The sequence below is a fragment of the Lissotriton helveticus genome, chromosome 9 (assembly GCF_964261635.1).
Source record: "Lissotriton helveticus chromosome 9, aLisHel1.1, whole genome shotgun sequence".
Taxonomy (NCBI): Eukaryota; Metazoa; Chordata; class Amphibia; order Caudata; family Salamandridae; genus Lissotriton; species Lissotriton helveticus.
The window spans coordinates 1,281,420,889-1,281,447,529 of record NC_136070.1 but is presented as its reverse complement, the minus strand read 5'-3'; positions in this window follow the sequence as shown (position 1 = coordinate 1,281,447,529).

Below are 26,641 nucleotides of genomic sequence, written 5' to 3'. Positions count from 1 at the left end.
CAGAGTATAAGAAGAAGGCGGATGCTCGCAGGAAAGTGGAACCGGGGTATAAAACGGGTGAAAAAGTATGGCTTTCCACCAGACATTTGAATCTAAAAGGTGCCTGTAAATTCAAACCAAAATATGTAGGTCCTTTCGTGATTTCTAAGGTCATAAACCCTGTTGCCATAAAACTGAGTTTGCCCTTGTCTATGAAAGTGCATCCTGTCTTTCATGTGTCCCTTTTAAAACCTGTTGTGCCTGGTACGCGTATTCCAGCTTTGATTGTTCCTGTTTTGATTGACAACAACGAGGAATATGAGGTAGGGGCTATAATCGATTCCAGAAGGGTACGGAGACGTCTCCAATATCTGGTACATTGGAAAGGTTATGGAATCGAGGAGAGGTCATGGGAACCAGCTAGCCAGGTGCATGCCCCTCGTTTACTCAGGGCCTTCCATAGGCGCTATCCTCACAAGCCTAAACCAGTGGGAGGTGCTGTGGGAGGGGTATTCTGTCATGCCTGCTTGCAGGGAGCGGGTGCAGCGCTCGTAACTGGAGACGTGATTGGCAAAGAAGAAGTGGTTGGCAAAAGCTCACCATAAGGTTGCGTGCGCATTGCGCATGCGCATGGTAGTTCCTGGTGCATTTAGGACCGCCTTTCCATTCCGGAAGCGCTTCGCATCTAGCTAGTGTCATTGGTTCGTTCCGGGTCACTGGGGGAAGCCGTTGGAGGAGTCAGCGGTTGGCGTCTCTCCACCATCGGCGTTTACGGCGGTATTCGTGAGTTCAGGAAGATTCATGAGATAGCGTCTCTCCTTGATTTATTGTTGTTGCTTATTATTACCTTTGGTTTAGAGCCGGCTGGCTTTCAAGGATTTCACTCCGCTGTGGGAACAGCGGGTGCATTATTATTGTTCTGACTCGAGGGTAGTCAGATTACTAAGTGTTGTCACTGAGTTGTGTTGCAAGTCGAGTCCCTAGTTTTGTTGGGACTTTGTTTTATCGTACCTTGTGCCGGTTAACAAGGGGATTGGAGGCTTGGAGCACTTATAGGTGTATCCTCTGATGTCAAGAGGTACAGTGCCTGTACAGAGAAACAGTATAGAATTCTAGAAACCTTGAGTCAGAGCCTAATCTCATGTTTTCTTGTTTATAGGATAACATATACATACATAAGAATCAAGACTTTATACGGGGGAAAAAGCTAAGCACACAACATTCCATAGGTATATATATATATATTCTGGGCTATAAGAACACACATTCAGGAAAGCTGGAACAGAACTGTAATAATCATCTGCTTTGTCTTGTAGATACAAACCTGGTGAAGCCTACACCTGTCCCGTTAGACGATTGCTGGTTGCAGTGTCTTCCCCTCCTTTCCTTGTTGTGTTCCCCCGTTTTCCCCCGCGTCACCGCTTATGTGTTAGTAATTATACCTGGCACAGGGAGGTGATATGGGGCGAAGTTTGGGGCTTGGCATCGAGCTCCGTGGCACTCCTGCGACAATTGGAACCGAGCACGACACCTTATGTCTACAAGGCTGTATACTCCAAGGCTTCATACCGCGACCCTACAGCTGAACCCAGATAGCGGTTCAAAAAAAGAAAAATAGATCAAAACAACTTTTCGGATGAGAGAGGGTTTTTTCAAAAGCAAAAAAGAATTAATTGTTTATTAGTCCATCGGCTCTCGGTCGTAGATTATAGCGGCCTTTACCAGGCACTGTCTGATCTCGGAACAACAACTCAGGCTCAGTAGTGTCCAATCGTGCAGGTGGAGACACAGCTTCTTGCAAAATATCGTTATCCTCGCGCTCAGAACTTGTCCCAACCAAACGTGCGTCACTGAATGGAACGTAACGTGGCACTGTATCAGTCTCTGAATCACCAACACCCTCCTGGACCCACTGGTCGTACGGCAGAGGCAATGATACCCTCTTACAATGTACGCCGTGGATCCAGTTCTTCTTGCCCTGAACTCTCACTGCGGTACGCGTCAATAAAAGGACTTGAAATGGTCCAATCCAGCGGGGCTGATCATTCTTTGTCCGCTGAAAGTTGCGCACCAACACCCAGGAACCAGGGTCAATGGTGTGTCCTGAATCTTCAGATGCTTGAGGAAGTGTATCATAAACCTGTTGGTGTAAGACACGCAATCTAGCCGTCAAATCATACAAGTAGTCAACCAGCACGGGATGTTCAATCTCGCTAAACTTTGTTGGCCTCGGCACTCCCCATACATTTGCCGGGCGGCCAAACACGATCTCATAGGGACTAAGGCCAATTCGGGAATGCACTGTAGTCCTTGTTGACAAAAGTGCCAACGGCAAAGCATCGGGCCATTGAAGACCAGAGCTTGCCTGAATCTTGGCTAGTTCCAGCTTCAGAGTGCCATTATAGCACTCGACTAGGCCAGCTGATTGGGGGTGATTTGCAGCATGGAATTTTTGCCTAATGCCCAAACCTTCACACACTCTCTTCATGACTTGACCCACAAATTCACTTCCATTATCACTCCATACCATCCTTGGCAATCCGAATCTGGGGAAAAATTCCTTGAGTAGGGCTTTAGCTGTGGACAAGGCAGTATTATCTTTCAGGGGGTATGCCTCGAAAAGGCACAAACAACTACAAGGACGTATTTTAGATTATTACACCTTTCCATGTGTATGAAATCCAATTGTAGCACCTCGAACGGATACGTCGGAGGCGCAAAGTGACCAGCTGGAGTTGGAGTTCCCTTGCCAGGATTATACATCAGACAAACCATGCAGTTCTTGACCAGATTCTCCGCACACTTAGGAATTCCAGCATTCTGCCATACTGGAGCCAACAACTTACAAATCCCTTTCGCACTAATGTGAGCCATTCCATGCGCCATCGTAACCACTGCAAGCACATACGCATCAGGTAACAACCATCGCTGATGTTCTGACAGCTCAGTCCAACAACCAGTCAAATCCAATTTTCCCTTACTCTCTCTCCACGCACTCAATTCTTTCTCCGTAGCTTCAGCCTGAATTGACTTCACACTCTCTATTGTATCTTCACACATTCCTCTATCCAGAACCCATCTTGCTGGACCCACAACATACATTCGACTCGTCACATCTTTCGCCGCTTCTTTCGCAACTTCATCCGCAAACGCATTACCACAAGAAACATCATCGGTAACCTTCTTATGTGCACTGCATTTCACGATCGCAACTTGCATCGGCAACGTAAGTGACTCGAGAAGCTCATTCACCAACTGACCATGCTGAATCTTCGTACCATGCGAAGTAAGAAATCCACGTTCTTTCCACAAACGCCCAAAACTATGAGCAACACCAAACGCATACTGGCTATCGGTATACACAGTCACTCTCTTTCCTTTCGACAACACACACGCTCTCGTCAGTGCAATCAACTCTGCTGCTTGGGCTGAATTTTGTGGGATACGTGCAGCTTCAACAATCGTACACAATGTCGTCACAGCATATGCTGCAGTCGTATCGCCATTCGGGAGCTTGTAGCATGACCCATCAACCCATAGTGTACCATCAGGATCCGAAAGAGGAGTGTCTTTCAGATCGACTCTACCCTTCGTTTCCTCTTCCGTCCTCAAAAAACAATCATGCTGTTCCTGACCATCTATATCCACAGAAATCGGCAACAATGTTGCTGGATTCAACACATTACAACTCTTGATGTGTACATGACTAGCCAAAAGTGTCAGCTCATAACCCGATAATCTCGCACTAGTAAGGTGCTGAGTCTTGGTTCTATTTAACAGAGTATCCACTGCATGTGGAACCATCACGACCAATGTATTATCCATACCCAATCCAGCAGACTGTCGGGTGGAAACAGCCGCTGCCGCTGTAGCTCTTAAGCAACTTGGCAACGCTCTAGCCACCGGATCTAAATTCGACGAGAAATACGCACATGGACGTTGCTTATCACCAAATTGTTGAGTCAAAACTGACAATGCACAACCCTCTCTCTCGTGGACATAGAGTGTAAAAGGCTTACTGTAGTCAGGAGTACCCAACACTGGAGCAGAACACAACGCATCACGCAATTCAGAAACACTTTTCTGACAATCGTCGGACAAAGGAAGAGGGTTCGGTATATCCTTACAAGTCAATGCCAATAGAGGTTTTGCCAATAAAGAAAAGTTCGGAATCCACTGTCTACAATACGACGTGATACCCAAGAAAGCACGCACTACTCTCTGTGTACTTGGCACAGTCATTTGAGCAATCGCTTGAATTCGTTCTGGGGTCAACCTTCTTCCCTCCTTCGACAAGAGATGACCTAAGTAGGTCCCTTCTTGGCGACAATACTGCAACTTAGAAGATGACACTTTATGATGCAAGTCCGACAAATGTCGCAACAAAGAAATAGTAGCTTCTTTACAAGTTTCCTCATCATCAGCAGCCACTAATAAATCGTCAACATACTGAATAAGAGCAGTACCAGCAGGCAACGCAAGAGTATCAAGCTGAGTCTTCAAAGCCTGGCTATAAATAGAAGGACTTTCGCAATAGCCTTGGGGAGCTCTCTTAAACCGGAAGCTTCGGCCTCCTAAAGAGAAGCCAAAAATATCTCTACTTTCCTCGGCAATTGGAATGCTGAAGAAAGCATTCTTCAGATCTATAACCGAAAACCAGGCAGCTGAAGCAGGAATCAAATTCAACAAAGCAGTAATGTCCGGAACAACAGGAAACTGTGGCACAACAATCTTATTAGCTTCTCGAAGGTCAATCACAAACCTATAAACAGGTGGCTGAGAAGAGTCAGTGCGCTTCAGGACAGGCAAAACGGGACTGTTACACACATTACCCCTCGTTTCTTCAATCACATCTTTCTCAATCAAATCATAGATGATCGCTAAAAGCGCTCTTTCACCATCGCTAGAAATCCGATATTGGGGAATACGCGGCAATTTAACATTCGCTTTAAGCGTTACAACATAAGGTGGAATCTCCAAAAGACCCACATCATTAGGACCAGTAGCCCAAAGAGTATCAGGGAGAGAACGCAATTCCGGTGGAAGCCGATCTTTAGACAAATACATCGGAGAGATCACTTTCTTACCCAATGTAAGCTGTACTCCCGCAGGAGAACAACGTAATGTTGCTTGCAACCTTTTCTTTTTTTTTTTTTTTTAAGTCTTTATTTATTAGGTTTTTCTCGGTGAACAGCACAAAGAAGAAACAACCAAGTAGGTTACACAGGTACACATTGCAATCAGTTGACCATCATATAGGCACTATACACGGGCAGGTGAGCAGCCCGGGCAGGAAGCATTCACATAGCATAACGTATTCAGTACAATCAAGCAAATACTGCACAGAAATAAACAGTAATAGACATTCATATAGATATGTGACATGGGTAGTTGTATCAAGCAGAAAGGAATATGTTAAACAGCATTCCAAATTCACTTCAATAGAGCAGGTTCCGTACAATATCAAGGCATGAAAAGTGTAGAGCGTATAAAACCCTGATTTGCCTCCTAGGCAGGCTACGATCTAGCAAGGGTCAGTCCCTCCCCTTAACCTATTCTCCATAGTGTCCCGCGCCGGTGTACACTAGAGTGTCTCCTGGAGTATCAATGAAGAGGGTCACGTATAGGTGACATCTATAGCCTTCGCACTCGACTGTCGTCATCTGAGTCTGGGGATGTTGCTGCATTTTGTAACAGATATACCTGCAGTGGTCCCCAAATATCTTTTGGCCTGCTCTGTACTGGTGTCATATCGGCATAAATATTATTCTGATCTTGACAATAAACCAGGTCATCAATCCATTTCTTAAACTTAGGAGCTCTTCCCCTTCCCCAAAGACATGCAACTCGTCTCTTAGCCAGTAATAGTGCGACATCCGTGAATTTCCGAATAGACTTAGGCACATTCCGAGTGTATCCCAATAGCATAATTAACGGGTCCCTGTCAATCGCGCCGGACGTCATAACCCGTAGAGCAGCCTGCACCTGTGACCAATATTCGTATATTCCTGGACACTCCCAAGCTAAGTGGAAGAATCCCGCCCCCTCTACATTGCAGCGGTTACACCTATCGGTGTCTGCCAAGTGAAAGCGTAGCTTTCTCACAGGTGTATAATAGAAACGTTGCAAAAATTTTAAATGAATGATCTTTAACCTACTGCTAGACGAAATATTAGCTGTGACAGCACAACAATAGTGCCATTGGTCTTCAGTAATATCCCGATCTAAATCCACACTCCAGTGGCGTCGTGCCGAGCTCTCAGGCCCTTGGCGCTATAACCTAATGTTATTATATAGTCTAGAAACACGATGGCGGCCGTCTGACAGAATCATGGCATGCAGTGATAAAACTACGTCCGGTTCCTCCGGAAAATTGGGCAACACTTCCCTCAATCCCTGTCTAAGTCGGATGTAATAGAACACCTCCAGAGGAGTAGGTGTAACTGCCTGAAATAGCTGTTCCCTGGTACGGAACCGTCCGTTGACGAACAGGTCCCCCCACATGGTAATTTTCGTGCGCTTACACATCAACTGAAAACCCGTCTCCTGCAAGAGCGATATGCGAGGGTGATATGTAAGAGGAAGTACCGGGGAATATAATTGCAGAGCACCGACGATCCTTGCTATCCTACTCCACGCGTCAATGGTGCACGTTACCGTGGTAACCGGTGTTTCTATGTCCTTAACCGCACCCAGTATGAGGCCATTAAGAGGAAGAGGGCGCTCTGCAGCGATTTGTGGCATGCATGGTGTGGGTTTTAGCCAATGATAGGCGTATTGCGCCTGGGCAGCAAAATAATAGAGTTCAAAGTCTGGCACATCAAAACCTCCTTTCTCATAAGGCTGGATAAGGATGGTCCAGCGCAACCGTGGTTGTTTGCCCCCCCAAAAGAGACGAAGGAGTTCCGACCTTAATTTTTTAAAGAAAAAAGCGCCAGGGAAGTATGGCACATTTTGGAATAGGTATAAGAATTGCGGTAGTACCACCATCTTTATAAGCGACGCCCTTCCCGCCATCGATAACGGCAGAGCCTTCCAGCGTGTGACATTATCAGCTAATTTCGTGATGGTCACCCCATAATTTGATCTGAGTGTCTCGTCCTTGTCCAGGGATATCACTATACCCAGGTATCGAAGATCTGTATCACACCATTCAAGCGGATAATCCAGCTGGAACCTCGTAACGGCTCTCGTGAGCGGGAAAAACTGAGACTTCTTCCAATTTATGTGCACCCCCGACAGCCTTCCAAAGACTAGGAACTCCCGTAAAATAGGATTAAGGTTGGTTTGAGGATGTTTCACATAAAGCGTGATATCATCTGCGTATAACGACACCCCAATTTGACGTTGAAAACAGTTAAAGACACTATCTTTGTGCAGCTGGCGGATTCGACATGCCAGAGGCTCAATCGCCATAGCAAAGAGCAAAGGGGATAGAGGGCACCCCTGTCTGGTGCCCCTCGTTATCAGCATCGGGGCCGACAGTAATCCATTAACAACCACTCTGGCAGTCGGTTAGGTATATAACAGCTCTATCCAGTTAACAAACAGTTTGGGGAATCCCATCCTATGTAATATAGTAAAAAGGTACGTCCACTCGACCGAATCGAACGCTTTCGTCGCATCTAAAAAAATAGCAGCGACTGGAAGTTCCGGGGCAATCGTCTGTATCAAAGAGAACAATGTTCTAAGATTATGTGTAGTGGCGCGGCCCGGCACAAAACCAGCTTGATCCGGCAGAATGATCTTAGACATAATCAGCGAGAGGCGCGTTGCAACTACCTTAGCAAGAATCTTCGCATCGCAATTGATGAGAGACAGCGGTCTATATGAGTCCGTGTCCGTCGTATCCTTACCCGGTTTCAACAAGGAGGTAATAACCACCTCCCTCATCGATCCCGGCATTTCCCCAACTTCAAGCGACTCCTCATAGACTTCCTTAAGGACCGGTGCCATGATATCTATGTAACATTTATAAAACTCCGCGGGGAGTCCATCCAATCCCGCCGCCTTGCCATTAGCAAGCGACATAATAGCATCGCGTATCTCATCAATCTCCAACGGTGCACTAAGGAATTGTCTATGCACATCACTGAGCCAGCACAGTGCAATATCATCAAGAAAGCTCCCCATATCAACTTCGGCAGTTTGTTGAGAAGTATATAGCTGCCCATAATGTAACAGAAATTCCTCCTGAATCCTCCTCGTATCTTGACAGCGTGTGCCTTCTGTTGTGACGATATCTAATATAGTGGCACTGAAGCGTGGCTTTCTCGTTATTGCAGCCAGCACTTTGCCTGGTCGTTCCCCTTCGCAATACCGCCGCGCTGTCCAATACTTTCCCTTGAAGTTGACATCTCTCGCTGCTTGATCCCCAAACTCGGAAAGTTTATCTCTAAATGTTTTGTGCAGCTCCGAGTCCCCCCTTCTCGCCATCTCGATTTCTAACTCCTTAAGCTCGCGCTCTAACTTGCCTAGCGTCCTTTGGATGTCTCTCAATATCCCTCCACCTTTGGACATGCAAATTCCCCTGACCGTGACCTTGAATGCCTCCCACGCCATCTCTACACTATTGACTGAATCCTTGTTCCTGGGGAAAAACTCCTCGATTTCGTCACCCAGCTCTGTTTTAAAAACTGTGTCTAGCAGCATAGTCGGGAGCAATCTCCATGGAGGTCTTATTCTATCATGACCTGGAAACATCAGGGACAACAATACTGGGCAGTGATCTGAATACGTTCTGGGCAAATGTGTTACCTTACCTATACCCGCACAAAGCCCCCTCGTCACAAAGCAGTAATCTAGTCTAGCCCATGTATTAGCATGTGATGTAAAATGCGTGCCCTCTCTATGCGCATGATGCATGTATCTCCAACTATCCACCAGCCCTGCTTCCTCTATGACGCCCAGCAGCACATCCCTCGCTTGCCTGTTATATTGACCGCAACCATCCGATCTATCCATGCCTGGCACTAGCGCAACATTAAAGTCACCTCCCCAGATAATATGTGTAGCACCCGTTCCCAACACATGTCCCCAAAGCGTAGTAAAAAATTCCGGTGTATCAACATTTGGAGCGTAGCAGTTTACTATAGCAACAGTATCTATGCCCAATCTTCCCCACAATATCACAAAGCGTCCATCAGGATCAAGGATCTCTCCCAACAACTGAAAGGCAATTGATTTTTTGATTAATACAGCAGTACCCCTAGAGTATGAGGAATAAGAGGAGAACTTCCTGACCGAGGCCCATTTACTAGCATATTTAGGATCAGATCTGGGGCGGAAATGTGTCTCTTGTAACAAGGGTATATGTACATTATGAAACACAAGGTAGGGGCATCAGTTCCTCAAGGGGAGTCAACCGGATTCTGGTTCGCTCTGTTATGTGGAAGAAAAGGAAGATACTATCAGGAGTAGTGGAAGGTGAAAGTTTGCTCTGTGATTATCCTAACAGGTATGGAATAAAAAAGTATAATGTATGAGGTGGATAGACTCTCCTCGATAACCTAGTGCCCTCAGAAAACCGTCCGAGCGCCCTAAGTCATCATTGGGCGTTGCTCCTCGTGTGGGTGGCGCTGCAGTCCCTCACGGGCCCCACAAGGGGGCTCTTTAGCGGAGTTCTTTTGGTGGAGATGCCGCAGTTGTGCATGCGGGTCTGAGGGTCTGGTAAAAAATGCTGTGTGTATAGTGAGTGAGTGCTAATTAAAAAGACCAAGGTAGACCCATAAATCAGTTTATTCGGGGATCTGGATGGTCAATTAAAAAGGGGGGTGGACCCTGGAGTATCCCTCTATTGAACCAAATAATAGGGTGGCGCCTGTGAAACTAGACGCTCCTCTCAGGGTAAGTGAAATGAGGTGCAATTTGGAAAACAGTTGTTATCGGGTCGACATGTTTCGCGCAGCAGAAGGTCCCTAAGGGATCCAGTCGCGCTTCTTCAGGACCAAACAATATCAGTACAAACCAATAGTTGGGTTTACAAAGGCAGGTCCCAGGCCTATTGCCCGTGAACCTACTCTACCTTTCTTCTTTAAGGTTTCGGAGCGTCTTATCGCTATGTGGTACGGTCCTTGTTCGTACCTCAACCCAACCCCAAAGATCCTAGGTTAGGGCCCCATCGGCAGCGTAATGGCGAAATTCACCAGGAAGCGAGTTTTCTCCCTGTCCGAACGACCGTCGCTCCTACCCTCTACCAGACGCTGCGCAGCTGATATTGTTTGGTCCTGAAGAAGCGCGACTGGATCCCTTAGGGACCTTCTGCTGCGCGAAACATGTCGACCCGATAACAACTGTTTTCCAAATTGCACCTCATTTCACTTACCCTGAGAGGAGCGTCTAGTTTCACAGGCGCCACCCTATTATTTGGTTCAATAGAGGGATACTCCAGGGTCCACCCCCCTTTTTAATTGACCATCCAGATCCCCGAATAAACTGATTTATGGGTCTAGCTTGGTCTTTTTAATTAGCACTCACTCACTATAAACACAGCATTTTTTACCAGACCCTCAGACCCGCATGCACAACTGCGGCATCTCCACCAAAAGAACTCCGCTAAAGAGTCCCCTTGTGGGGCCCGTGAGGGACTGCAGCGCCACCCACACGAGGAGCAACGCCCAATGATGACTTAGGGCGCTCGGACGGTTTTCTGAGGGCACTAGGTTATCGAGGAGAGTCTATCCACCTCATACATTATACTTTTTTATTCCATACCTGTTAGGATAATCACAGAGCAAACTTTCACCTTCCACTACTCCTGATAGTATCTTCCTTTTCTTCCACATAACAGAGCGAACCAGAATCCGGTTAACTCCCCTTGAGGAACTGATGCCCCTACCTTGTGTTTCGTTGTTAGTCTTGGAAGCAAGGGCACTGGACCTCATTTCTTTTCTTAATTGAGCTCCCCGTCCCCCTTCTTTTTGTGTGTTTACATATATGTACATTATGCCTGTCCAGATATGCAAGTATATTCCTACCTTTTCTAGAATCATTAATGCCCCGCACGTTCCAGGACAATATCATCAGGTTGCTCCCTGCCACATCAGCCATCATCACTGGTAATAGCAGCACCAATATTTACCCCCGCCCGTACCTCCCACCGCCCATATGTGCCAGAATATACATTCCAAAGAATCTGCAATTTCGTGTGTAACCTCTGTCCAGTGCAACCAAACTCCCCCGCCTCGCCCCTCCCCCATGACTCCCCTCATCCAACTCAAGCATACCCCAGTCCGCCCCCCACCCCAAACCACTCACCCACTCATTCCTCGTGTGTTCGATCCGTATCTGACTAATCTCCCCTTCAGTCGAACATAACCCACCATGCCCAGCCCATCCAATCCAGTGAGTCAAATTTGTTTCAGTCTGCAATATCTCCATCCAACAAAGACCTGTGTCACACACAATCTTATCTAGTCCCTCCCCACACTCCTCGAAATAACCTACGAGCAACACTCCCAACTTTGGATCCACCCCTCCCCCCACCCACTGAAGCATCCCCAATTCTCCAGCATTCACAATCCCCCCCCCACCTATCACGGCTAGCAAATACCCCAACAGCTGCAGTGTAACGAACAATGTCAATGGGGCATACCCTAGTAGGGTCATCTAAGGTACACACTTTGACACCCCCTGCTCCCCGTCCCCAAATCTGAACCGCCCTTAGTGGGGCAAGTCGAGGGAGGGGGGGTGTTGCCTGGCATACTTTACCACCTTTAGTCCCAATGCCGTCTTCATCGCTCTCGATTGTCCATATATGCAGTACATCAGCAGATTTTCGAGTGCGGTGTCATGATAACAGCACGCACCACGATCCCAACCTTAGGTCACATCAGGTTAGAAGAACCCTCAGCATTCCCCACACACAGATCAGTCCTCTTCATTCTCCACCTCTTCCTCCGCAGGACGTTTCCCACGCTCACGTCGCAATGTTTTTCGGAAATCCTCAACCTGTTGCGGGTTCAAGAAGAAGTACTGTTTTGCCTGATGTGTGACCCTAAGCTTAGCCGGGTATAGTAAAGCATAGTCTATTTGTAGATCCCTTAGTTTTTTCTTTACTTCCAAAAACTTTCTCCTTTGTTCTTGCACGATAGGCGTGAAGTCCGGGTATAGTGAGAAATTAACCCCATCACACGTCAATTGCTTAGCGTTCCTTGCAGCTCGAAGTGCAGTGTCCCTGTCCCGATAATTTAGTAGTCGAGCTATTATCGGTCGAGGCGGAGCCCCTGGCTTGGGCTGAGGCCCAAGGGAACGGTGTGCCCGTTCAACAATGAACTGCTTGGAAAAGGCGTCCGCTCCTATCGCCGTCTGAAGAATCCGTTCTACATAATCCTCCATACGCCCAGTGTTCGTAGACTCCGGCACACCAACCACGCGGACATTATTGCGGCGACTGCGCGCCTCCAACTCCTCATTCTTTGCAGCTATCACTTTGAGGATATTGTCCATTCGCGACAGTCTAGTAGCATGGGACGCCGTGGCATCATCATTGTCTGAAATCCTTCTCTCCGCCTCTGTGATACGTTCCTCGTGAACGTCCATCTTCTGCACAATAGCGTCCATCCTGGAGGATAAACGATCCACCTTGTCCACCACCGTCGCGAACCCTTGTTTCATTTCCTGCAGTAGTAGATGCATGTCCGGTACAGCCGCTTCGTGGCTAGTTGCCGCTGCCGGTGGGCTCTGAGCCCCATGCGAGTCCGTCCCCGTCCTCACAGCCTTTTTGGATGTCGGGCCGAGTCAAAGGATATTTTCGGTTGCCGATTATCTTGTCGTCCCATGGTGGCACCCTTAGCTGACTTCGCCGCAGTTAACGAATACGTTCGATTGTTCCCGCCTCGCGGCGATTCAGAGGCCCTGGACATGTATTGTTATGGTCTCAGCGTCCAGTTCCCTCGTCCACCAGGAATTCCGCCGGCCGCGTCCGTGGCCCTGACCACACACCACCCCTGTTGCTTATTCCCGGATATCCTTCTCGCTCCAAACCAGACCCCGCTCTATCTCTGCGTGGCTCTCCTCCGCTGTATGGTATATCCAAGGCAGTGGGTACTCAGTGCACAGGGAACAGCGCCGCCTCCCTGGTGTCACGTACTTCCCAGGCTCAGCACACAAGATCTGCAGCACCTTCTGGAGCGCCAACAACCTTCTAGGAGCACGGTAGTTGCACCCTTCTGCGCTGCTGAGTCAGCACCACGCTTGCGTATATTATCCGTATCCAAAATACACCATGTGCAGTCCCTAAGTAGCCGTAGTTCCAATGCATCAACATGAGTCAATTGCGAAAGACATGCCACTATTTTCCATGTGCAAAGCCAGCAGTCACATTCAATCTGGCGCTAGTATCCGCTATGTAATCTTGTCTTGGCCTCGCGCAGGCTTGTCTCCTGTATGTGCTAGTGACCCCTGCAGTGCTCCTTATCACAGCGCTAGTCTCAGACGTCGTGAGCGCTCACTCCATGCCAAAGGAACAATCAAAATCCTAACGTGGCACACACACTTCTCTCACGGTCAGTGCCGTAGTCAGTCCACAAGTCCTGCACCAAGGGGCCGCCGAGTGGTTATTTCAACTTCAGGATGCCTACCGCCCACCACATTCCGCTCCAGCCGACACCAAAGCAGCAACCGAACACAGATTACCGGCCGGTTCAGCTACGCCTACGGCAATCGTTTCCCTCGGCGTTAGCAGCCCCTCAATCAGCAGGACTCACACGTCTGCAACTCTTCCTTATGGTGCCGCACTGCAACCCACCTCGCCCGCACCAACGAGAGGGATGGGGGGGGAGGGGGCCGCAGACCACCGGCAGGAGCGTGTAGCCTGTCCACCGTCGTCGGGCTTATCTCCGCTTATGGCGCCTCTTACCGCAAATCTCGCCGCGGTCTACACTGTCCGGCTCCTGCTGCCCGTGTCTGTTTCTAAGGGTGATCGCGGGAAGCTCACTCGTCCAACGGCCGTGGCCTACGCACCTCGTGAAAGCCCCGGAGTCTCGTAGTTGCAGTGTCCCGCCTCGCGGTCAAGCAGGCTCCGCTTCCACAGCCGGTGCAACCCTCTCCCTGGGATATCTCCGCACCCCAGTGTCCAATTCGCCTCAAACTCGCGACGAGTGATGGGTCATGGGTCTTCTACAATCCCACCGAATTTTAGCGGCATTGGAGGTGATTAAGGCAGGATAAATATCGGAGTTTGGCACAGGCTGCAGGAGCCTCACAGAGGTGCGGCCATGCTGCTCGTGCGCCCTCTAGCGCCCCCCTGCTTGCAACCTTTTCAACAAATCCAAACCCAACAAATTCTCACCACAACCTGTCGTTAAAATGAGAGGTGCTTCCAACTCACAAGGCCCTATAGAAAGAGACAAGGGGCTAGAAACTGAGTTACGAACTGGGGCACCAGAGAATCCTACCGAGACATTCGTTAAGCCAGACAAAGGTGCGCCAGGGAGTTTAGAGTGCATGATAGAACTCTTGGCTGCACCAGTATCCAAAAGAAAAGGCTCTACCACACCCGATTTGGCTACTGCAACATAAGGCCCACTCTGATCTACTGGAACCGACACTACTCCCTCTCTTTGTCCATGGCTGTCCTAGCAATCATTATAGTCAGCATTCTCACTCTCAACATAATAGTCATCAGCATAGTACTGAGTCGACTGACCAGACGCAACTTTCTGTTGATCAAAACAATTCATAGAATTTTGCGGGGGAAAGGAACGTTCGTTCTGAGGAAACGCACCACGTCCTCTACCCCTAGACACTTGCTGGAAACCACCACGACCTCTCGGGGCCGGTACACCACTCGCGCGCTGAAGTAAAACAGGACACTCATTTTTATAATGACCTTCCTCCCTACAATACGCACACTGATTCAAGCCCAAAGGTGGTCTTGGAGGAAAATACCCAGCTTTCTGTTGCGGTCTCTGAAACGGTGGAGGTTGCTGAAATTGTGGGCGTTGCTGTGACTCTTGCTTATTCGAGCGAGGCGGATACGCCTGCTGCAAAAGAACCTTTGTCTTTAAGTCTTTTGTCTTTTTCTCTACTCTCTCTTTCTCGTCCTTATCCCTATTCTCATAGTACTGTGCAGTCGCCAATATCTGGGCCGACGAGGAAACAGCCCAAGAACTCTCAGAATCTTTCAACTTATTACATAGTTCAGGAATTAAGTTAAAGACAAAACTATCTACGAACAATCTTTGTCCACCCTCCGTACTCATATCTTGACCACTATGATCTATAAATGTCTCTTCAAACCTAGTGAAGAAATCAGATACACTTACGTCCTTCTTCTGCTTACATGCTGCTAACTTGTCCCAATTTACTCGTAACGCTGGCATCATCGTTTTCATAAGATCTATAATCCTGCCGGGTAGATTTGCCACTAAAGGCTCAGGCTTAGCTCCACCAACCTGTCTACCATCTGCAGCAGCGATATTCACCCATGAATCAGCTAACTCAATCGCATGATCCTCATGACGAATTTTTGCCCACAGAGGTTGAGGTACCACGTTACCCAACAGCGTATCTATGTCGGCTAAATTCATGATGCATGCGTCAAGTGTCTGGGACAATTCCGTGTAATAGCCATCTGGATTCTTACGGGGATCAGGTAAAGACTGTTTAAGGGCCAAAACTTCTACTCTTTTCCATGGCACATGTACCCATACCCTCTGAAATAAGGCAGAACAGGCGGATTAGCGTTTGCGTCCCTTTCTCTCCAAACTCGGGGAACCTCTCTCATTGGATATTGTCGTACCTTTCTCCTAAATGCGGAATCAGGTTTAAACAGTCGCTGGGAAGGGAAATCACTCCTAAACGCAAGGACCATCGCAACTGCTTTCTCAATTCCGGGACCCACTACCGTCCCTTTCGCAAACTCAGACTGGACATTTAGTAATTCTACCGGGACTGAACCCAAATCACTATCTGCCCATTCCTCACGGAGGAAAGTACACATTACATCAAACAAATATCTTTGCTTGGGTGCTTCCCACTGCAGGAAGACATCCATAACTGATTCTAAATCATACCTTGAAACATTCGAAATCCACCTTCGAGCCAAAAGGTCTAACATGGCCCGTTCTTCGGGACCAGGAAGCTGACTACGCAATTGTTTACGTGCAGAAACAGGGGTCATACTCAAAGACCCAAAGAAAGGAGACAAGAGACCAGTAACAGTTTCGGTCATCCGTTGTCGAGCAGAAGGAGAAACTGTCATAAGGACAGAAGACAAAGTATTTTGAGGTGATAGAAACGGAGCAGTAGTAGGAAGAGAAATCGAAGGTACAGGAGAGTAAGATGGAGAAGTTTGAGGCAGAACTGATAGCAAAGTCGGCGGCCCCAGAGGAGGCTGCGCCGTAGGAGGAGAAACCAACTGGGGAGGAGCTGGCAGTGGAGCAGGACCAGGAGGTGGAACAACTAGAGGTGGAGGAGGTGCCGTAGCGTTCTGTGCCTAAGCGGGTGGTAATCTCAATAGATGTGACATTAAAGGGTCCTTTTCAGGGTCCTTTGTCGCTTTCTCAAGAAGAGGTGGCAATGCTGGATAACATTTATCAATAGCCATATTATGTTGCTGTAACCTGGGGCGAGGGGCTGGGGACACTTGCAAGAGGTGGAACAGGCGCCGCAACAGGTAGAGGCTGACCAGAGTATCGGATTAGACTGGGCTTTATTTTGATAGTGCGTCTTGTCCTGTAAGTGAGTCTTTCTTTAGCGAACTCCCGGTTATCCGTGTTGAGGCCTTCTTTCTCCAGAGTTCCGGACACGTGGTGTTCTCTCGGGACCGCCTTCCCCGGTGTAGTGATGGTGGATCCAAGGTGGGGAAGAAAACGGACAAGAGGGAGGCCGTTAGTTGCCAATCTGATACAGAGTCTCCCCAGGGGAACCCCGTGCTAGTGATGGGACACCGGTGTGAACGTGCACTCGAACAGGCACACTCGTGAATAGTGCTTCAGGGAACAGGAGCGAGGTGAGGAAGGAAGGAGGAAGGGTAGAAGGGGGGTTTGCGGGTAACAGGTATCGGGAAAACACACCAAGGAGAGGCACGAACGGGGAACTTATACTAAGTACTGGGAGCACTCTTTCTCCCCACCCAAGCCGCCCAACGCCGCCGTACCTGAGCAAGCCACACTCCTCCCTCGGGAGTGTGGCACGGCAGAACACAGGGTCGTTGGCCTCCTGGCTCTCCTCCGCAATCCGGTAAACCGGTCCTATCGTCCTCTTCGTTCTCCAACGTAGGATTCTCCTCGCCTTCGCCTCTCGAGCCGTCGGTGACGTCACACGCCGCATACAGGGCTTCCCCTGTTTTCAACCATCCCGATGCGTCCACGTCAGTGGTAGGCGTGGCCTCGTCTCCGTCTATGTCCGCCCAGTTAAAGGAACCTGCAGATGTTTCCTCGTATGTTCCTTGGCGTGGTTTCCATTCATCCCTCGGTGACTCCGACTGTAGGGTGGAAGGGGAGGCATCATCAGGTGTCCACCAGTCGACCCGGCCACCCGTCCCAACCCTGTTACACTCCTCCCCCCTTGGATTCTCCCGGTCGGGGAGAAGGGGCACCCTCGACAGGTAATCAGCGTTGCCGTTCTCAGTCCCTTTTCTGTGTACTATCTGGAACGCAAAAGGCTGAAGAAACAAAAACCACCTGAGTACCCTGGCGTTCTGAGTCATGTTTCTCTGCATCCATTGCAGGGGAGCGTGGTCTGAGTATAGAGTGAACGTTTTTCCTTCAAGGTAATATCGCAACTTGTCGACAGCCCAGCGGATCGCCAAGCATTCCTTCTCCACTGTAGGGTATTTACATTCCCTTTGGTGTAGTTTACGGCTTATAAAGAGGAAGGGGTGTTCCAACCCATCCTCGCCAGACTGCGACAAAACTGCTCCGATTCCAGTATCCGAGGCATCTGTTGCTAGAGAGAAGGGTTTGTCAAAGTCCAGGGGAATCAGCACCGGGCTTGAGGTGATGGCTTGTTTTAGGGCTTCGAAAGCCTTGCAGGCTTCTGGGGATGGGTATTTCCCGATGCTGTTTTTGTTGTTGTTTTTAAGGAGATCTGTCAAAGGAGCGGCCAGATCTGCAAAATTCAGGATGAACCTCCTATAATACCCTATCAGCCCTAAAAAAGCCCGAAGTTCTTTCTTTGTGGACGGAAACGGGGTGCTAGTGATTGCTTTTACCTTCTCTTCTTGAGGAGCGATAACCCCTTCCCCTAACATGAACCCCAGATATTTCACCTTGGAAAAATCCGCCCTTGACTTCTTTGAGTTTATGTGCAGGCCTGCTTTTTGTAGGGCCTTTAAAATGAGGACTATGTGTTCCAGGTGGTCTTCCCATGTGGTACTAAAGATGACGATGTCATCCAAGTACACCGAGCTGTATCCGTTGTGAGGGGCCAACACCGTATTCATTAGTCTCTGGAACGTAGCAGGGGCTCCGTGAAGCCCGAAAGGTAATACCGTGAACTCAAACAGCCCATCATCGGTGGAAAACGCTGTTTTGTGTCTATCTTTTTCATGTAGTGGTACCTGCCAGTAGCCTTTAGTCAGGTCTAAGGTGGTGATGTATTTAGCTTCACCTATCCTCTCGATCAGCTCGTCTACTCTGGGTATTGGAAATGCATCGAAGGAGGATATCGCATTTAACGCCCGAAAGTCCATACAAAACCGGGTGGACCCGTCCGGTTTAGGGACCATCACAATTGGCGAGGCCCAGTTGCTCTTTGAGGGACGGATAACCCCTAGCTTAAGCATGTCCTTAACCTCTCTTTTCACGTCAGCTCTCCTGGCGGCCGGTATACGGTAGGCTCTTTGTTTGACCACCTTACCGGGTTCGGTCTCTATGCAATGCTCGGCTAGATGGGTACATCCTGGAATGTCTGAGAACATTGGAGAGAACTGCTGTAGCTTTTGTCTGAGTTCCTTCATTTCCAACTCTGTCAATTCGGGGTTAACTGGTAACTCGTCTAGTGTGGTACCTTCCTCTCCTGATGGCACTGTTAGGTTAGCGGATTTGGGTGGGGGCCCTATCCACTTCTTTAACATATTTATGTGGTAGGTTTGTTGTCGTCCAGGGGTGACTTGTACCCTGTAAGTAGTTTTACCTATGGTCTCTACTATTTTATAGGGCCCCTTCCATTCACTCCTGAATTTCTGGGTGGATGACGGAAGAAGCACCAAAGCCCAATCCCCTTGGTTTAGGGTCCTCCACTTCTTGCCCTTTTCGTACTGGTGTCTCTGTTTCTCCTGTGATTTCTCCAAGTTGGAGTACGCCAGGTCCCTCAATTTGCCCAGCCTTGATTTTAGCTGTCTGGTATACTCTAACAGGGACCTTTGTTCAGCCGCCTCTTCTTTCTCCCATGCTTCCTTTGTGATTTCCAGGAGGGATCTGGGCTGACGTCCGTAGAGTAGTTCGAACGCGGAATACCCTAGGCTGCTCTGTACTTGGGCCCTCAATACGTAGAGTGCTAGGGGCAACAACTTGTCCCAGTCTTTATTCTCGGCTGTCAACATTTTTTTCAAAGTGGTCTTGAGAGTGCGGTTGTATCGCTCAACCAAGCCATATGTTTGGGGGTGGTATGCTGAGGTACGAATATGTTTTAGTTCCAATGTTTGGCATACCTCCTTCATCAGTTTGGAAACAAAAGGGGTTTCCTGGTCTGTGAGGATTTCCCTGGGGAACCCTACTCGTGAAAACAGCTCAATTAATTTGTCGGCCACGTTTCTTGTTGTAGGTGCACTGAGGGCAAAGGCTTCAGGGAACCGAGTATTGTAATCGACAATTACTAGGGCATAAGTGTGTCCCCTGGTGGTGCGAGGTAGGGGACCAATAAGGTCCATCCCTACCCTCTCGAAGGGATTGCCTATGACTGGTAAGGGTTGGAGGGGCACTGCAGGTGGTCTAGTCATGTTCTTTTTCTGGCATACCTCGCACTGTCGGCAGTATACTTCTGCTGTTTTGTAAATACCAGGCCAGAAGAAGAGTCTGGTGATGTTTTGTAAAGTCTTTTCAGCCCCACTATGCCCTGCTGTTAGATGTGCATGGGCATAAAACAAGATTTGGTCCCTAAAGTCTTGTGGAACAACTAATTGTGGCGGATCACCTGCCTTCCCTTCTCTGTACAAGAGGTCGTTGATAATTCTGAACCTGGGATACCCTTGATTTGGTATTGCCTCGGCTACATGGGCTGCCTCCCATGCGTTCAGAAGGGATGGATCGTTTATCTGGGCGAACTTAAAACCCCGATCTAACTCCCAGGGGTCTGTGGTTAAGTAAGCTGCTGGTGCCTGTTCTATATTTTTCCGGAAGAGACTCAGGAAGTCAGGGTTGTCTACCCCTAGAATCAGGTCCTCAGGTAGCGTTTCCACTACTCCTACCTTTACTACACAAGGGTCTCCCCCCAAGGGCCTAAGGGTCAGGTGAGCCACAGGATACGGTTTCACGTCTCCGTGTACACATCTGATGTGTACCACCATGTTATGGCCGAGCTGAGAGGGTAAGACCAGCTGCTTCTTAATAACAGATTGTTTGCAACCAGAATCTAACAGGGCTTTCACACACTTGCTGTTTACTCGTACCCTTACATAAAAAGACGGACCCATCTCCGCGGTGTACATCACGGCCCTTGGAATGTATCCAACCTCCATGGGTTCTTCGGTTGGTCTTTTCCGTGGACACATTCTGGCGATATGTCCCCACTCTCCGCAATCGAAACATTGTGGACCCCTTATGGTAGGCAGTTCAGGGCGAATGGGTCTGGGTTTTATCATTTCGGGGGTCTGCTTTGGTTTTCTGTCTTGCTTTGCTATTCCTGGGGGTCCTTTGTGACCCTTGTCCGTTTCCCAAGGAAAGGCATGGGGCAGTGCCCTGTTGTAATTGGAAGCCATCTCAATCGCTTGTTCAGCCGTAAGGCCTGAATGCTGTCTGAGCCACCGTTGAGTGCCGTATGGCAAGGCCTCCATAAACTGTTCTAAATAGATGCTGGTCATTATCTCCTCTTTACTCCTACTCTCTGGTTTCAGCCATTTATCGGCTGCCATCTTCAGTCTTAGATATAATGTCTTTGGGTGTTCCCCAGCGACCCCCTTTTCTTTTCGGAATCGCAGTCTGTAGGCCTCGGTGTCTAAGCCCAAGTGGTCCAGGATTACCGCTTTGATTGTTCCATATGGTGTTATCCCAGCATGATTAGCCACTTGGTAGGCGGCTTGTGCCTCACCAGACAACAAGGGTGCAAGAAAGAAGGGCCATTTGTCTTCAGGCCACCCACACGCTCTTGCTGCACGCTCAAAGTTAAGGAGAAAAGCGTCGGGATCTTCCCCTTGCACATACTTCTGAAGTTGCATCCCCGAGGGATGTGGCCCATATGCCCGTCTCTCCGTTGGTACAGGGACGTTGGCGCTTTGTACTACTTTTTGCAAGCCCTCGATTTGCGCTGCAATCGTGTTTTTAAACAGGTCGCGGTCTGCGTCTGCAGTTGACATCTGTTGGCCTATGGCCCATTCCAGTTTTTGCTGTCCCTCTATCAACTGCTGCACCACCTGTTCCATGGCTGTGTCTGGTACGGAGGGGAGAGATCCCACTTCTGACACCACTGTAACCTGGGGCGAGGGGCTGGGGACACTTGCAAGAGGTGGAACAGGCGCCGCAACAGGAAGAGGCTGACCAGAGTATCGGATTAGACTGGGCTTTATTTTGATAGTGCGTCTTGTCCTGTAAGTGAGTCTTTCTTTAGCGAACTCCCGGTTATCCGTGTTGAGGCCTTCTTTCTCCAGAGTTCCGGACACGTGGTGTTCTCTCGGGACCGCCTTCCCCGGTGTAGTGATGGTGGATCCAAGGTGGGGAAGAAAACGGACAAGAGGGAGGCCGTTAGTTGCCAATCTGATACAGAGTCTCCCCAGGGGAACCCCGTGCTAGTGATGGGACACCGGTGTGAACGTGCACTCGAACAGGCACACTCGTGAATAGTGCTTCAGGGAACAGGAGCGAGGTGAGGAAGGAAGGAGGAAGGGTAGAAGGGGGGGTTGCGGGTAACAGGTATCGGGAAAACACACCAAGGAGAGGCACGAACGGGGAACTTATACTAAGTACTGGGAGCACTCTTTCTCCCCACCCAAGCCGCCCAACGCCGCCGTACCTGAGCAAGCCACACTCCTCCCTCGGGAGTGTGGCACGGCGGAACACAGGGTCGTTGGCCTCCTGGCTCTCCTCCGCAATCCGGTAAACCGGTCCTATCGTCCTCTTCGTTCTCCAACGTAGGATTCTCCTCGCCTTCGCCTCTCGAGCCGTCGGTGACGTCACACGCCGCATACAGGGCTTCCCCTGTTTTCAACCATCCCGATGCGTCCACGTCAGTGGTAGGCGTGGCCTCGTCTCCGTCTATGTCCGCCCAGTTAAAGGAACCTGCAGATGTTTCCTCGTATGTTCCTTGGCGTGGTTTCCATTCATCCCTCGGTGACTCCGACTGTAGGGTAGAAGGGGAGGCATCATCAGGTGTCCACCAGTCGACCCGGCCACCCGTCCCAACCCTGTTACAGTTGCCTATCTGACACCTCAACTGCTTTATCTTCTTCATCCTCTTTAAACTGCTTGGCAGCTTGCATTATCGACAACCCCTTTTCTCTCTTATCTCTTTTAGCTTGTTTTATTTCTCGTTGTCTGGCTTCTTTACGCCAAAGGCGAAAGGAGTCAAACATTGCCGTCCGGGCTTTCTTTTTAAACAATGTAGTTTCTAAATTATCTAAAATCTCAGTATCAAAACTACCATATTGGGGCCATCGTAAGACCCCATCTTTTCTAGTATAACGGATCCATACTTTATTGAACGTAATGGGGCCCACACTGTGTTTAGAGTAGAGCTCATAAGTCGGAGTTCCAACTCGAGGTATCGGACATGAATCCTCCAATCGGGAATCCCTGTTACAACCACAACAAAATATCCTCCTAATTTTTCTAAGACTAGGCAACTTCGCACACTAATCTAGCTTCACACTTCAAGGGATTATCTACAATGATAGTCTCGCAAATATACGAGTCCCTCGGCTTTCAAAATTGCAATTTTTAAATCAAAACTAAGGACCAAACAAACTAAGAACCAAAGAACCAAAAACTAAGGACTGGGAGCGACCCACTTATACTTAACTGAGGTATCAGTCACGCCACCAGAAGACCCGTCTATCGTCTCGCCTTACAAAGCATCACAAATGGGTCCAAGACAGGGCGACAGTCAGGGCAGCGGTCCTTCGTAGCCGTCTAGAAAGCGGGAAACCTCACAGCAAAGACCTTCAGACTACGTTCGACATACCGGGGTCGATGGAGTGGGGGCCCTTCTTCCGGAATTTCCTGACGAAGCTCCTCACGATCTTCAGGCTTGGACCGGTACCGCTTGATGTCGCCCAACGTTGGGCGCCAACTGAAGAACCGGGTTTTAGAACCCAGCGGCGCCAGGGGCACGCCCAAAGTCTTCGTGTTCACCTGTCTTAGAATACAGAGACACGGGATACTTCGTGGTGACATCAAAGATCGATTTTATTGGCTGCAGCCAGTAACAGAAGTCCTAGAAATCATCACGGTATGAGTTCTCAGGAGATTGCTCAATTTTACAAAGCAAGTCATCCCTTTTTATGCCAAAAATCACATTCCAGACAAATACCTAACATTTACAAACTGTCCAATCACATGTATCCACACCAGAGGTATCGCATGACTGTAAAACCCACTTTTCAGTTGCCCAGCCCATGATCAATCATCGGTCAAACCCAACATTCTTCTTTAGACAGGTCGAACGAACCCATAATAAAAAGGCCACAACCCAATCATAAATAGACCATAAAGAAAGGAGCAGAAACAGGTGAGAGTAGGATAAGGCATATTTGTGTGCAGTAAAACTTTATGATGTCCTGTGCTCTGATCCTTAATCTTGATCAGCTAAAGGGCAGGAACTGGTTTAACAAGGTCCGCTTCAGGCAACAGGGTCAGTTCACTCAGGTCAAACAGGAGTCAGCACGAACTCGAGCTAAGGTGTACATGTCCTAAAAAAGACTAGTTCAGCCACAGTCATCGGCCTATGTGAGGGCAACCACAAAATGGCTGCCATACACAAAATGGAACCCAAGGGTTCAGAACGAAATCCCTAAATACGTAGTGAATCCATCGGTCTAACATGATGAAAACACTCATACTTGCCGCACTAACTAGTTACGGTTCATTAAAATCAAATTCGTAATGAAACCATGACCTTTATTAAACGGGTTCAGAATTCACGGAACCTCAATTGAACACCTCTAGAAGTGGCGGAGGAGCTGGGACAGTATCAGGTGGGGAGGGGGGTAACCAGGCCTCCACATGGGGCAGGAGAGCGGGGGGGAGGGGTGGGGGGGGCGGATCCAGAGTTGTACTCTGTGCAAAGGATTTCTATAAGGTCCAAATCCGACATGAAGTGAAAACTTTGGGCTGAAGAATTGTATTGGAGGTTTATTTGGGTTACAATATAGCATTCTGCATAGGGGCGACTTTGCATAAGTCTGGTGCGATGAGGCTATAATGGAGCCCAAACTGTACGTGGATTCAAAGTGAGTGAAAATTGGTGAACCATCCCAGGTCAGAGAAGAATGGCGCCAGAGAGAAGGTGGAGACGAGGTCCCATCCTTTGGTGGAAATGTAGGTGGTTGAGGGAGCGTGCTCTACGCTTGTGGTGGATTTTAGATAAATGTGGCACGTGAGTGGACGGACCTGGCCATTGGGAGGGGTTTAGGGTCACACACAAAGTTATGAGAGCCCGACGGGGTCAAGGATGGAACCTTCAGATTGGTGGTGCCTGAATTTAGATGTTTGAGATCAAGCACCTACACGCGGGTGATGACGCTGCAGGCACAAGATCTTGGGATGCTGAACCTGAACTTAGAAATATCCATTCACTTGAAAGATGGTCTGCCGCCGGAAGTGGGGGCAAAATAGCCAGGAAGGGCGCTGCAAGAGGGCTCGCTGGTGAAGGAAGGGTGACTCCAGGAGGCAGGGTCAGTGCTTGAAATGGAAATATAGAAGTGCAGGCACTCACTATCCAGAGAAGTGCCGGTACTGTCCCAGTAAATGTATTTCAGTCGTGCTGATATTGGCAGGTACTCACTATCCTCGAAGTGCCAGTACAGTTCCATTAACTGTATTACAGCTGTGCTGAGAAGTGCAGGTACTCACTATCCTCTAAGTGCCAGTACAGTCCCATTAACTGTATTACAGCTGTGCTGAGAAGTGCAGGTACTCACTATCCTCGAAGTGCCAGTACTGTCCCAATAAATGTATTGCAGATGTGCTGAGAAGTACAGGTACTCACTATCCTCGAAGTGCCAGTACTGTCCCAATAAATGTATTACAGTAGAGCTGGGAAGTGCAGGTACTCACTTTCCGCAGAAATGCCAGTACTGTCCCATTAAATGCATTACAGCTGTGCTGAGAAGTGGTAATACTGCCTCATTAAATGCATTACAGTAGTGCTGACAAGTAAAGTTTCTTACCCTTTTAAATTAAAGACTTGCAGGTGCTCAGTACCTGAGAGTACCTGCTCACTTAAAGCACTGGGGAGGGTACAAAAAAGAGGAACATACGAGAGGGTTTGCTCCATGTCACATTTATTTGTTATTTTTATTTTAGGAGTTTAATATAGCACTGGCACGACCCAAGGGGTATCACAGCGCTTTACAACAACATATACAACAGAGTCTTAAACAGTTAACAGTATGTTGATAATAACAGTGCAGGAGTTCGGTTGAGGAGTTGAGGTGACATAGAGCGGCTATTGACCAGGGGGATAGAGAGGACGGTTGAGGAGAAATTCGTTCAGTCGTCTCTTGAAGCTTGTGAAGGAGGGGTTAGTTCTGATGTGTATTGGGAGAGAGTTTCAGATTGTAGGGGCGTTGCCTGAGAAAGAGCTTGAGAAGGTTTTTGTTGTGATTTGCACAATGCAGCACACATGGAAACAGCAAAAATGAGGAGAAATAAAGCATTTCTCCTTGTTTCGCCTGTTTAAGAGCAGGTTTTCCCTGGTCTTAATTCTGGCGCTGCCTCCTATTGACGCCACCCTTGTACATAGGGGGTAGTGTCAAAATCAATAGGTGTTGCAGCGGTACGCCCACTACAACACCCACTGCCCACTCCTTTCACACTAAATGCAGTGTGAAAAGGTCCCTTATTTACAAGGCAGCGTTGAGCCACGCTAAGTGGCTTAACGCTGCCTTGTAAATAAAGCGAGGCCGATATCGCCACCACGTCACAGAAAGTGACTTGGTATAGGCGATAGGGGCTTGTAAATATGCCCCAAAGTGCTATTTGCAAAGATGAAAAATGAGCCTTTCGCGCTTCGGAGGCAGGATCAGCGCGAGTAAAAAATGTGGCCAATCAGCCTTCAGATGTTGTAAACTTTGTCACAGGGCTGCAGATTTCCATTCCCCAGTTCTGACTGGAGCTTCTCTCTGAGCCCCACTTTTAACATTTCTTCAGGGTCAGGATGAGCTCAAGGGAAGTAAAATGGAAGGCAGTGTTGGACAAATATGTAGGAAGGTTCGAAATGGTGTAATAACTCGTAAAAAGGTTTACCCTGTTTCTGAAAACTTTGTGAACAACATATGGTAGAACCAGCTTTGTAAGTAAGGTCCTTGAGGGCGCTGAAGAAGCAGAGAAGAAGAAAGGGAGAGGAG